Raw genomic sequence first — 15,108 nt, 5'->3', positions numbered from 1 at the left:
ACTTTAAGATAAAATACATCTTGGTTTGATTGAGTATTTGCTGACTACAACCTGCAAGCAAGATATTTGACACTTGTACTTGATGTATATGCACTTATATGTGCCCAAATGATCATGTATGGAACCCTACATGTCCTAGCAGATGTCTGTGAGATTTTGGGACATGTATGACATGCATACACCTTGGTTTTGGTTGTAAATTAGTTGTTGGCCATTTACAGCCTGCAAATTTCAGTCTGCATGTATGTACCTTGGCAGTAAGATTGTATGATATAGACTTAAAACAACTACATGGTCTATGTATTTACTGATGTACCTATGGTTATGCCACATGTTTGTGGATGGTTTTGAGATGTTGATGGGCTAAAATACCCTAGTTTTAACAATGAATTTTTTGCAAAAAACTGTCATAAATAGTCAAAGATTGCAGTTGGTGAGTGATACTTGTTGGCTTGCAAGTAGTTAGGCAAGGCATTGACATTGTCTATTGCAACATAGCAAATGCACATGGCACTGACAACATTACCCAGATTGTTGGTGAGAAGTTGGATAACAAGAAAATTTCCTTGTGGAAATTCAAAATGAAGAACTTTTTGGTTGGTAGAAGGATATTGGGATCTATGCATTGGTGATGAAACTGAACCTGAATTGCCTAAATGGCTGACTCATGATCAGAGAGGAGCTCATAAATAGTGGATAGAGAGAACATGCAAAGTCCTACATTGGTTTCCTAATGTATATTTGATGCTATGGCAATATAGATCATTGGATGTGATTCACGAAGGATGCTTGGGACATACTCATGAAGAACCGTGGAAATGTAACACATGCATGAAAGATTCAACTGAAACAACAATTTAACATGTCTAGGAATGGTAGAAGCATCCAGGCTCACACAACGGAGATTAAGACCATAGCGGACCAGCTTGCCACTATTGGATCACAGGTATCTGATGATGATATGATTGCATTTACTCTGAATGGCAAGAAATATAAAGCATTTGATACATCTATTTCTGTTAGATCTGAACCCCCTGATTGGGATGAGTTTCTTGCTTTGTTGTTGCATGAGAAAGTAAAGCTTGGATTGAACACAGGTTCTAGTACATCTCAAAGCAGAGACGCTTTCCTTTATTCTAGCCAGTGTGGTAGAGATAGTAGAGGCCGTGGCTCATTTCGAGGTCAAGGAGACACTCGAAACACCTATGGACAAGAGCAACATAGTAATTGGCATGGCACAAATACACAGGGCTAGCGTAAATCTGGCGGCTTTAAAGGTAGGGGGAGAACACCCCAAGGTAGAGGTGGTGGATCCTGGCAGTCAAATGCTTAGTCCAACAGGGATAAGGACTGTCATTACTGCAGGGCATATTGCTAAGGATTGTCATAAGAAACAGGTAGACATGAAAGCTAAAGGAAGACAACATGGGAATTATGCATGATTAGCGGTGCTCTCATGATGATCAGGGTGATAGATTGTTTGCCATGTAGCATGTGTCCAAGAATGTACCTAGGCAGAAATAGATGAAAGATGGTACATTGACTTTGGGGCTTCTAACCATATGACACCCCATGGAGAGTGTTTGATGAGTTGGTTGCAGGTTCACATGGTTATGTTTGTACTGGGGATGACACCCAGCATGACATTTAGCACATAGGAGTTGTTCCATTGATAATGCCCGATGACAAGAAAAGAGCCTGCATGATGTATTGCATGTACCGTCAATAACTAAGAATCTCTTGTTAGTGGGACAAATGGCACTTCGAGGCATCAATGTGAACATGGAAGGTTATGGTCCAATAGTGTGGGGCTCTTAGGATTGGTGGTGTGGTTAGAGCTTTCTTCAACTCTTTGTATGCACATTGGCATTCCTTGATCCATTCAAATATCACTAGCAATTTGTATAGAGGCCTAGTAATTAATGCATAGTTTAACACAAACCATCCATAGTACCCTATATGGCCGAGGAAGCACTAAACTCCCTTGTAATCAATTGGTGGTGGAAGATCGATGATAACCCTAACTTTCAAGAAGTCAGTGGCAATGCCATTCTTTGACACCATGTACCCTAGGATGCATTTGTGCTTTACCTAGAACTTGCACTGCAAGGGGTTGACGATACAATCTACATATTTCAAAGATAGCTCAGAGCTTGCCTAGGCATGCCTTCCAATTGGAGTGGATTCATAAATCATCAATAAATACCTCTAACTCTTGCTAAGCATGTATTTGAAAATGACACACATGAGCGAAGGACATGACTACATAGGCAAAGATGCCCCACTCGATAGCGAATGTGGTCTTGTGTCTATCATCCGGATGCACTTGCACTTGATTGTATCTGGAGAAGTCATCCAAGAAACTATAGGCCTCTTTACCAACCATTCTCTTGAGCATATGCTCAGTGTATGGTAGTGGATAATTGTCTCTCTTCGTGGCATCGTTGACTTTCTTTTAATTGATGCATACTCTGATTTTTCCATTCTTCTTCATTACAATCACTATGGATGATACTCAGTCTATGTGCTCGATTTCATAAATGAATCCTGCTCTCAATAGCTTATTCATTTCCTCCTTGATAGCGTGAGCGTGTTTAGGATTCATTGGATATGATCCCTGCTTGATCGATGTTGCATCAGGTATCATTGGGATGTTATGAGTCACTACACTCGGATCTATCTTCTTCAGCTCATCAAGGGACCAAGCAAATACATCTATGTACTCTTGTAAGAGAGAAACAAGAATTTCCTCCTCTTCCTTGATCAAGTCATCAGCCATAAAAATAGGTCGGGGCATCTCCTCTTCCTTAGCTAGATTGGCCTCCTTGAATTTGGCGGGTCCTTCTATAGGTTTGCTTACTTGCCCTCGTCTTTTGGCTCCTAGCAAGACCACCATCCTCTTGCCTTTCTTAAATCTTGTGAATCACTTTGACAGGTCTTGCGGCTTCCTCTGCTCCTCAACCTACAGATCCCTAGGCTATTTTCTCCTTTCCTCCTTCAACCTTCGATGCTTTAGGTGGATTGATAGGTCTCCTTTGGTGCATTTGGTCTTAGGTGGTAACTCAAGATCACTATCTGAGCTTACTTTTGACTTAGAATCGAACTCTTCGTCTTTGCTAGAAGAGGGAGTCCCTCTTGGAGGTTATACCTTCAATGGTGATTCTGTTCTGGGTACTAGTGTGACACTTGGTTGGGGAAGACTTGCTTCTTCATAATCAATTGCTCCTATGTGCTCCAACCAAGTGCGATTGCAACCCATTTGCATGACTCGTTTCTCAATTCTGAAGATGCTCCCTTTTTGTAGTTTGGAGTTTGCTCGTATTTATTTAATCTCATGCCCCTTAGTGTTGTACTCTATTGGGTTGATCTCTTCTTTGCTCTCATCATTGGAGGAAAACAGTCTTTGTACTCATCATCAAAATCGTCCTCATCCAACTGCTTGTCATCTCCTAAGTGCGGCTCCTTGTCATCGATGCTCAGGCCCAATTGCACATCAAGTTTAGGTCATGCACCTTGGTCCATCGCCACTTGGGTATCCAAGAGATCCTTGAGTGGTTAAGGATTTGCAGTTGGGTTACTAGCTAATTTTGATGTTAGGTGCTCTAAGATCTTGTTTGTTGTTCATGATGTGAATGTGATAAAGGCGGGCCACTTATGTGAGCTCCTAGCCATCATGCAGATTGGTATTGAGGGCATGTCTTTGGGCTCATTGAGTGCCTTAGCAGCTTGCTCGTATTCCTCGTTATTCGAGAATGGCAGATCGATTGTGGCTAGCACATGCATCCAATCTCGCTTATCCTCAGGGTAAGGAATATACTTAGTTAGTGGTCTGTAAGATTTCTTGATTTGAGCATCACCCTTGAGCATAGCTGAAATGGTATCTAGGTCGACTGGTGTAGTCTTCCAAGTATCCATCTCCACTCTTACTACTTCTGTCCAATTGCCCAAGAAAATTAGATTGTTCTCCCAGTCTTCTATAACTCGTGCATTGCACATCCAAGATTGGCCTAACAGGATATCATAGTCCACTCCTTTCATGACTATAAAGTCCACAGAGAATCGGACTCCTGCGATCTTCAATGGCCAATTTTTCAACACTCTAGATGGCTTCACCTTTGCTCCGTTATCCAGTGTGATGTTGAATCTAGCATCCTTGACAGGTCGGTTACCCCAAGCCTAGAGTGTTGCCTGGCTAAGCATACTGACTCATGCCCCCATGTCTACAATCCCTTTCCTCATGGCATCACCTAGAGATAGGACCAGCAAGATTGCATGCATTTTAGTGCCTTCCAAGAAAGCATAAACATGCAAAGACTTGGGTCCTGAGTGCAGCATCACGCTCGGTATTTGTGTTGTTGCATCATGGTCTTGCAAGTTAATGGAAGCTTGATCCATTGATCCTTCCACCCATTAATTTAGCTCCTGCCATAGCGTCAAATACTGCATAAGCACATCTCCTAGGCTCAGAGTATAGGGATGGTCACTAGCATTGTGAGAAGATTGCTAGGCGCTTGCTTGTCTCCTAATTCTGTGCTCCTTGGCCAATGGCCTCGATCGATTTGTTGGCTCGTGGCATTCAAGCTCTGTCTAGGTGGCATGATTTAAGGGGAGAATACATCTCTCGGTCGTGTGGGAGAGATTGGTGTGCTCATGCTAGAGAGATTTTCAATCTCATCCTCCAAGATGGGCTCAGCATCCTTTATGTGTTCCTGGGCTCCCCTCACCCACTCCTTGATCTTTTCTATGGCTTCGAGTTGGCACTTCGAGTTGGGGTGCTCCCCTACCTTAGCACTCCGTTTCTCAACAGTTTTTGGAGTGGATGTTTTTGCGTAAGCATCCATAAGTTTCTTTCCGATAGGCAGTGTCGTTGCACTTTTGGTTTTCAACGTGACATTTGCTTCACTTTTCTTCTTTCATTGCCTATGACTTTTCTTTCGGATTGAGGCTACATCTAAGTTACTAGGCCTTGGCAATGATATGCTGGCTTGCTTCATTTGTGCGTGGGTCATAACATGCAATGGGATGGGTGTGGCCTTCCGGTCGAGTGTCTCGACACCAAACAACCCCAATGGAACTGATGGTACCATTGCCAAACTAGAGGATGGTCTCCGCCTAGGGGAGTTAGCAAACATGTGGGTGATTTTACACTTAATATATCTGAGATCAGCCTTGTCTCAATTGGCTTGGTCCCTCTTGGGGCAATGCGAAGAGATGTGTCCTGAGTGACCACAAGTCCACCAACAAGAAATCAGCTCTTGGGTTTGCCCTCCTAAGCCTCTACCTCTCCCTCTTCCTAATGCCATCACCCACACTAGTTGATAATCCATGAGAACTGGATTACCCTCTTCATCGTATGAGACGTAGGGGTTCACTTAAGTCTCCTCATCATTTGATTCCTCAATGTAGTGGAATGGAGCGTCGCTTGGTGGATGGATTACGTAAGGTCCAAGCAGCCTAGGTATGCTTGTGGGATTGATATTCGTACTAGGGATGGCTGGCTTTGCATTGTTAGGTGCCAAAAGGGCCAATGGGGCTCCTCTCCCAAAGACATTTAGAGGTCTATTCCTTAGGTAAGGCTGGTTGTAAGACTATGAGTATGGGAGTCTTTGCAGCAGCCTATAGTGCATGGCATCATGGCCAAACCTTCCACAATTGGTGTAAGGTTGGGACCTAGGGTCTTGACACTCAGCTGGAAGGTGATTTCTGCCACAATACATGTATTGGACATGTGATACCCATAGGTCTTCTCATCATCTCTTGTAGTCTGGCAAGCTCCATTTTCATCTCTTCGGGCTTGGGTCAGCACCCTTCCCTTTATCTTGGTTGCTTGGGCATGACCATTTGCTGGATGTTGTTGCCCTTTCTAGGGTTCTAGACTCGGCTTTGTCTCGATTTGAGCTCCTAGAGCTTCACTCCTTAAGTTGGTTGTCCACTCATATGGCCTCTTCAAAGACCCTAGCTAGTGCATCTCTTTGCAAGCTTGAGTTGCCCACCAAGGCCTTGTAGAGTTCCTCACTGCATATTCCATTGATGAACATAGCAAACACCGCTCTCTCGGTGGGTCGCTCGTTAGTGGGGATTCTCTTATAGAGACTCTGCATGTGAGTAACATAGTCCCTGATGTCCTCTTTGCCCCCTACTTGACATGCATTAGCAATACGATAAGATTATCTGAGTACTTGGCCTCCGAGAATCTCTTAATGAAGAGACTCTTGAGATAGTTGAAATTGTTGCACTCCACAACGTCTAGGCTTGCGTACCACATCCTACCCTTATTGCCTAAGCATAGGTTGAATTCTTGTGAGTACTGAGCGAGATCTCTAAGGCCATTAGCCTCGCAGACTTGCATGAATTGCTCTATGAAATTGTATGGATGACTAGTACTTGTCTAGTTGTTTCGCCACTACGGGGATCCTCGACTGACTCTTGGAGCCCTGGGTAACTCCTAATCCTGCAAAAGCAATGATGTTGCTAGTGTTGCTATGCTTTGTTCTATTGATGTGTTGTCTATTAGTCACTTCCTAAGAAGCTTGCTTAGGAAGTAAGTGTTAAGTCTGCCTCTAGCGCTCTTTCTCTCTCTTGCTACTATGCTTTGCAAGGCTTTTTGCGCCAGCTTTCTTTCCTCCTCGAGGTCCACTATGATGTCTTCTAATGGTCTACCATGGTCGTCCAACCTAGTTTGTGTGTCGTATTTATTCACCATCCACTGGATTTCAACCGAGAAGTCTCCTTGGTCAAGTTCTTCATTTTCGTGGCTTATATTGGGTTTGGCCATATCTCTGGTCTCCTCGTCCACTAAATTGTCGATGAGGTTGATCGAGTTGGCTAGCGTCGTGCTCCCAATGGTATTGTCCTTTGTGTATGTCACCTGGTCCTACAAATTGGGGTTGCTTGATCACTCCTCTAGGTTTGAGGATCATATCCTATTGATGGGTTCATTCTATTCATGAAGTTTGAGTGTGTTCCTTTTTATTTAAAGACAATCCCCAATTTACGTTCACTCAGTGTATGCGTGGTGCTCTTTTCTGTGCAGTGTGAAAAATTAGGCTTTTAGTTTTTCCAAGTGCACTTCAAGTGTCAAACATGTGGGGCGCAATGCAAAATGGTACATGTAGCTTTCACACTCTTTTCTATGTTCTTATTCGACTATAGCTTTAGGTTTGGTTGCTAGCCGCTCTCACTGGTCTCTAGGGTCTATGCTGCGTCCTTTGGTTCAATCGAGGTGTACTAGGGTTTGTAGGTTCAGTTTGTAGCTCTAGGAGGGGCTAAAAGCTGACATGATTATCAATGGTTGTTTCTAGCCACTCAATTACGATTTCTAAGGTCAAATGCACCTGCAAGGCTTTCAGAGGTATAGTGGCAAAAACTGCCAAGACCCACGTACTGCTTGTTGTTCAAGCGTTTCAAGTGAGCACTATTGGCTACCTCTCACATAGCCAACGTGCTATCCCTCTCTACAAGTGCAGTGAGCTTATCTTGATGCCTGATTGAGTTGCTTCCTCTCTCAAGCAGTTTGATAGCTCCACGATTCATGATGCAAGCTCAAGCATCCTCAATTCTCTTCCTACAAGCTCCATCCTCCATAGTCACATGCAAGATGAGAGAAGAGAAGAGGAGAAGATGGAGGAGGGCTTCACCTCCAAGATCCCTCACTCTCACACATTCACTCCCTTACTCACTCACACTCCCTCCCTCAAGCACTCACAATCACAACAAGCAAGCAAAAGAAGAGAAGAAGAGAAGAAGAAGAGTCCACTTTGCCACACACCAAAGAATGAGCTCTCATTCACCTTTTGAACTTTATATACAAAACCGTAAATCCCTTTTGGGTGACCATCCCCTTATCCCCCTTTTCTTACATTGTTGGTCGAGGCCTAGGCCCCTTTTCCCATTGTCCTCCTCTATTCCTAGCTTAGTCCTACCACTCATTCATGGTTATAAATTGCATAGAAGAGAGCCTGGCACTCTTTTACAAAGGTTCTGGCTACGCCTTTATATTAAAAGGTGCGCCTTCTTGCTTTTTGCTTCTTGTGGCTTCCATGGTTGCGTCTTGTACTCCTGGTGGTTGTTCCCATGCTTTTAGATTTCTTTCGGGTCCATTCTCCTGTAGGGCACCTTTTCCCTTTTTCCACCTTGTGCTTTTCCTCTTGATGCCTCATTTTTTGCTTCCTTCGCTTTGCAATAAACATTACCCCCTCCTAGTTAAGTGCCAGTCCCATGGCACTGCTAGGTGGTGAGTCGGATAGTGTTGCTGGGGTAGTCAGGTGGCTTTTTGAGTTTGTATACGAGCCTTGGTGGAAGGTGTGTTTGAGGGATTTATGCCTTTGAAAGGCTTTGAGAGTTTGTATATGAGCCCTGTTGGAAGGTGTGTTGGAGGGATTTATGGTTCTAGAAGGCCCTTGAGTTGGATATGAGCCCTAGTGTTGGAGGGATCTATGGTTCTGAAAGGCCCTTGAGTTGGATATGAGCCGTGGTGTTGGAGGGATTTATGGTTATGAAAGGCCCTTGAGTTAGATATAAGCTCGTTCGAGGGATTTATGGCCCTTGAGTTGGATATGAGCCCTAGTGTTGGAGGGATTTATGGTTCTGAAAGGCCCTTGAGTTGGATATGAGCCATGGTGTTGGAGGGATTTATGGTTATGAAAGGCCCTTGAGTTAGATAGAAGCTCTAGTGTTGGAGGGATTTATGGTTCTGAAAGGCCCTTTGAGTTTGAATACGAGCCCTGGTGGAAGGTGTGTTGAAGGGATTTATGGTACTGGAATGGAACATCAGGTTTGACGGATCCCTTTGCTGGCCCTCCACGATTGCCTTCTCTTGCGTTGTTACAAATGAGCTTCTTCATTCACTTTTCAGTTGGGGCTGTTGCGTCTGCCCTTTGCTTTGTTGTGCTTGCATTGTGACATGTCGCATAAGATGGGGAGTGCATTGCATGGATGATGGGGCCTCTGGAGTTGGTGGTCGGGGCCTTTGTTTGTACCTCGAAAGAAACGAAGGTGCACTTTTTGGGGGTGTTTCTGTCTTATTGTGGAGTGTGTGGTGCCCATGCTTGTGGAACTGGGAGATGGGTCTAAGTTTGGGCAAAAGCCCTCGATGGTGTCTCATACTTGAGGATCCAGTTTGTACACAAGGGAGGTGCAGTGCATGGGGCTTAGGGTGACATGTCTAACCATAGGCAATAATTACCTTCCTAGGTATGTCATGCCCTTGATGTGCCCTAAGCAAGTGTCCTAGGGAATCAAAAGGGCTAGGGGGTTAGACATGGAGCTGGCCGATTGAGGCCACCGGATGCACCTAACTTGAGGACCCCTAGGTGTAGTGAGTGTGATTGATGTGTAGCTTGCGGTGTCTATATGTGATATCTCTTTCCGTTTCCATGCTTTTTTTTCCCAAGTTACATAGTCATGATAGAAGTCAGTCTTTGTCATCGGAGTGAGGTGGAGAAGGGGGACTTAATAGATTTGTTAAGAAACGGTGGCTTTGGAAATACCCCTTGAGGTTTAGGCGGACTTGAAGGGTGGTGATGGAGAGGAATGAGTATGCAGTGGGTGAAGATGCTATCATTCATGTCCTCTAGAAGGGCTGAGCAAAATGAAGGTAATATAGTTGCCCGCATCATTAGTTGAGCCATCATGCAACTATCTATAGCATTAGGATCAAAATGGAGTAATGGAATCTAAGGTAATTACAAGTAGTAATAAAGGCGGGGTCAAGGCATGAAGAGAATTTGTTAGTGAATTAGATTAGGGTATCATACAAGTTCTCTGATGTGAAGATGAGGGCCTCTTCATATGTAGTACAATGAGGATTATAGATTGTAGGGAAGTCATAGCGGCTTTAGAAGCTTACTATGTAAGCTATCTCCCCATCAAATCTTTGGTCATATAATCGCATGTACACGCTGTATTAGTTGAAAAACCAGTCGGGTCTGGTAACCCTTATCATAAGTAGCCATAACTAACCTCATAAAGCTTCATCTTTCACTTTATTCTCTCACTCACTGGAGTTCTTGCCACTCTGATTCAATGGCCTACTTATTCTCTAGCAAGTATTCAAGTGATTTACCAGAAAGGAGGGGAGATCTTGATAGATTTGCAAGAAATCCAAGAAGATACAAGCATAGTGTCCATTGACACTCATCTAGTGCTTCTAGCACTTATGTTATCTAATATAATCAGCTTTGACTCTGATCAAACCTAAGTTTTTTGTGCTACTCCAGCATCAAATCAAGGAGGGGAAGACTCGGAATTGCAAGACTTCGAAGATCCCAAGTTCAAAGGGCATACTAGTAATCTAATCACCTAGTATCTCTTGATACTAGTCACCTAGTGCTTCTTGGCACTTGTGCTCAACTGAAATCTAAAACTTTTGGAGCCGATTTGCTATTGATCTTGCAACCTCAACATGGGCAAGGACTCACACACATCCCGATTCAATGGTGTCAGATTCCATACATGGCAAACTAGGATCAAACCGATCCTAATGAGGAAAGGCTTGTGGTTAATCACAAGTGGTCAAGAGAAGAAACCAAGGGAAGTTGCACTTTCTGTAGTATGGGATAAAAATGATGATAAAGCTCAAGATATTATCAAGCTCGAACTTGATGACAGCTACATTCGTCATGTTGATGATTGTGAAACCTCTCACGTGACATGGGATCGATTAGAAACCCTGTTTGGAGCTCATTCAAAATCCTCCAAATATGGCTTATTGATTGAATTTTTTACGCTTGACATGCAAAGTACTACCTCACTTGCAGCTCATTTGAATTATATGGAAATATTCTTGACACAACTTGCGAGAATCAACTTGAAGATGGAGTAAGACATTTGCATTGGAGTGCTTCTCAAGAGTCTTCCACTTGAGTTTGATAATGTGTCTGCCACATTAATCAACATGCCAAAGCCAAAACTTGTGGATATCAAAGCTTCTCTCCTAGAAGAGGAAAAGAAGATCAAGAACAAGGAAGAAACAAGCATCCCAAGAGGAGACCAACAACTCCTCTATGTGAAAGGGAAGAAGAGCATAGTCTGTGACTTTTGTAAGAAAACTGGGCATATCGAGAAATTTTGCTATGCTAAGAAAAGGTCTCAAAGAGCATATCTTGCTATAGTCAAAGAAGATGAAGACAACAAAGAAGAAGAAGAAGAAGAAGAAGAAGAAGGAGAATCCCAAGAACAAAAGGATAGGACTCACCAGTCCCTCTTTTGTAGCTCATTTTCTGATAGACTTTTTAAAGTTTAAAATGTGGACTTGTCTAATGTTCCCACCATAAGCTCCTATACTCCTCATGTAACCTATGCACACTACAGCCTCTACACACTTAGTGAGGCCTTGTAACAGCCTCTAGCTTTGTATGGTTGGTTTTTTTCCATGTCTACACTTAGCAAGGTTCTACTCATGACAGCCTTTGTATACTCAGTGTCTTTCTTGGTTGTGATTGAGGAGGGGTGTTGAGAAATGTGCAATCACATCTACCATAGCCTCTATGTAAGGAACAAACAAGGCAAAGAAACATATTGCAAATAAAGCCTTAGACTAGGTCATGTATGTATGGTTTATTAAAACCAAAGTTGGTGATTACCATAGTCCCTTTCCACCTTTTTTCACCTACCAATACCACCTATTATAAGTCTACAAAAGGCACTCATCCCCACACTCATTCTATTAGTCATTCTCACCAGTTGTACTTGCATTATGCTTGGATAATATTAGTTGTTCTTCTTTGTCAATGGTTATGTCTCATTATGATTGTCTATTTGCTCATTAGTGATCCTTCTAGCATGCATCCTCAGTATTTTAACAACCTAGAGGCTCTCTCTCTCTCTCTCTCTCACAAAGCCAAGACTGCAAATGACGCTTTCCCTTGTCACCTAGGACCTTAAACCCTTGCTGTGTACCACCTTATCCTTCTCAATCACTCCACTTGTGACTCCGACCCATTTAGCACTCTTTTCTTCCCATTTTTTCCATGTTAGTGCCCTGTTCAGGACTGTTTTACGATAGTGAACCTTAAGCTTCCCACTCAGATTTCTTCTTCCTATCCTACTCTAAATGCGAAAAAATCAAAAGCAACATATTGAATTGATTTCTCCTACTCAAGTAATCATAAAAAACCAAAAATACTTGTAGCAACGTCTTATCTATCTCAAGCTCCGGTTTGAGGATGAAACCCTTACTTCAATGCTCGATTTGAAGCGCACAAGTGCTCAAACTTGAATCCGTTGGTCCCAACAATGTAAGTAAAATGTAGTGGCAAGCTCAGGCTCAACAGCCAAGACCCATGGACCACTTTTTGTTCAAGCATTTCAAGCGAGCACTAATGGCTACCTCTCACATAGCCGACATGCTATTGCATGATTGAGTTGCTTTCTCTCTGAAGCACTTCGATAGCTCCACGATTTGTGATGCAAGCTCAAGCATCCTCAAGCCTCTTCCTCCAAGCTCCATCCTCCATAACTGTGCATGAGATGAGAGAAGAGAAGAGGAGAAGAAGAGAGGAGATGGAGGGGGGCTTCACCTCCAAGATCCCTCACTCTCACACACTTGCTCCCTCACTCACTTACAATCCCTCCCTCAAGCACTCACGTGCAAGCAAGAGAAGAGAAGAAGAAGAGTCCACTTTGCCACACACCAAAGAATGAGTTCTCATTCACTTTTTGAACTTTATATATAAAACCCTAAATCCCTTTTGGGCGGTCATCCCCTTATCCCCCTTTTCTTACATGGTCAACCGTGGCCTAGGCTCTTTTTCCCATTGTCCTCCTCTTTTCCTAGCTTAGTTCTACCACCCGTTCATGGTTACCAATTGCACAGGAGGGAGCCTAGTGCTCTTTTATAGAGGTTTTGGCTGCACCTTCATATTTTAAGGTGTGCCTTCTTGCTTTTGGCTTCTTCCGGCTTCCATGGTTGTGTCTTGTACTCCTGGTGGTTGTTTCCATGCTTTTAGATTTCTTCCACTCTCTTGTAGGGCACCTTTTCCTTTTTTTTGGCTTGCGCTTTTCCTCTTGATGGCTCGTTTTTCGATTCTTTTGCTTTGCAGTAAACAAGAGGATTCCCCTATTGTGGGAGGTGTTTTGCTTCACTCGAGATGTGCTAGATTTGTCAATTTTTTTGTTGTTAGAATTTTGGTCTGATTTAGTAGTGTTCTATCCTCAAAATCAAATGTCCGAGTGAGAATGGTCAAATTCTACCTCATCCAATTTTCATGTCCGATTGTATGTGGTCTGAGTGGCTGATGGTTAGATTTTTGTTTGTCCGATTCAGGTGACTGATGGCCATATTTTTGTTTGGTTTGATTCAGATCAATTCTGTTTGATTTCCAAGTGGTTCGATTTTGGGGCATCCAATTTGCATGAATTCGATTGTTTGAGTGCCCAATTGTCAGAATCGAACATGCCACGTGTCCAATTGGACAAGTTGGGTGGTGTTCGAGTGATTCGATTTTGAAAATTAGACAATCTGATTATTCGAAATCAAAAAGTTTGACTCTGATTTTGGGAATCAAACTCTATCAATCACATTCAATTCCGACGGTCGTGGTTCCATTCGAGGCTAAAATCGAATCGATGGCAATGATTTTGGGTATGCAAGGCCACACAAACTTCTAGAATGAAAAAATAAACAAGGGGTAAGGTTTGTATATACCTAGAATGGCAGAAAAACTCCAGCATTAGTCGATTGATCTAGTTCTTTGGCCTTGGACTCTCTCTTCTCTCTCAAGCTCACTCTCTCTCTCTCTCACTACAAAAGCTAAAATTGAGCCTTCAACCCTCTTCCTTGGGTCTTAAACCTTTGTGTTAATGCTCGAGTGCTACCATGTTAGTGCTTATGCCTTGTCAATGGATTGCAACCCCGTTTGCCCCTTGTTTTTGCCCTATTTTGGGCATGTTTACAATAGAAACCCTAAAATGATCTGCTTCGATCTCTTGATCCTGTCCTACTCTAAATGTAACAAAATTTAAAAGCCAAATACTAAAATGATTTATCCTAATCGTCCACTCATCAAAACCCAAAATACTTACTTGTTTTGAGGATTAAAAACCCCAAAATCTCCTACTTATATCAAGCACCAGTTCAAGGATGCAACCCTACATTGATGCTCGATTTGAGGCATGCAAGTGCTCAAGCTTGAATCCGTTGGTCCCGACAATGGAACCAAAATGTAGTGGGAGCTCACGCTCAATCACCAAGAGCTAGGGACTTCCTATTGCTTCAAGCATTTCAAGCGAGCACAAATGGCTACCTCTCACCTAGCCGACCCACCTTCGATCCTACGGGGTGTAGTGAGCTTACCTTGATGCCCGAATGAGTAGCCTCCTCCCTGAAGCAAGCCAGTAGCTCCACGATTTGAGATGTGAGATCAAGCAACCTCAAGCCTCCTCCTTCGAGCTCCATCCTCCATAGCCGTGCACGAGACAAGAGAAGAGAAGAGAAGAAGAAAAGAGGAAATGATGGAGAGCTTCTTCTCCGAGACCCCTCACCCTCACACACACACTCCCTCACTCCCTCATACTCCCTCTCTTAAGAACACGCAAGCAAGCAAGAAGGAAAGAATAAGAGACTATCTTTGCCACACACGAAAGAATGAGCTCCTCATTCACTTTTAGGTTTATATACAAGCTCTAAATCCCTTGGGCACCCGTCCCCTTTTTTACAAGACCGGGCATCTTGCCAAGGTCCTCTTTCCATATTCCCTTCTAGTTGTCTTATCCCTTCACCTATGTCCGTTTAGACCTTATAACTTGCACAGGAGGGAGCTTGGCACTATTATAAAATGAATTGCATTGCGCCCTATGCTTTCCTTGTGAGAGACCTTGGAGGCTCTCCTTCATCCTTGAGAGAGCCTCCTTCATCCTTGAGAGAGCATTGCTAGAATATTCGGTGCTCTCCCACCCTTTTTTTGAGCTTGCCTTCTTCTTCACTTTTCTTGCCTTATTAGAATTAACTTCTTCATTAACTTTTTAACTTGGGCATCCTCTCCTTCTTTTAGGCTGCATGGTCCGTGTCCGGGACATGCCTTGTAATAGAACACGAGACCCAATATCCCTAGAGATCCCTTCTCAGAGATGCGGGGTCAAGTCTCAGGCATAACCCCAGTCACATCACAA

The sequence above is a fragment of the Lygodium microphyllum genome, chromosome 18 (assembly GCF_053477565.2).
Source record: "Lygodium microphyllum isolate KBCC chromosome 18, Lygodium_microphyllum_v1.1.10, whole genome shotgun sequence".
In the NCBI taxonomy this organism is placed as follows: Eukaryota; Viridiplantae; Streptophyta; class Polypodiopsida; order Schizaeales; family Lygodiaceae; genus Lygodium; species Lygodium microphyllum.
Note: the sequence above shows the minus strand (reverse complement) of the source record.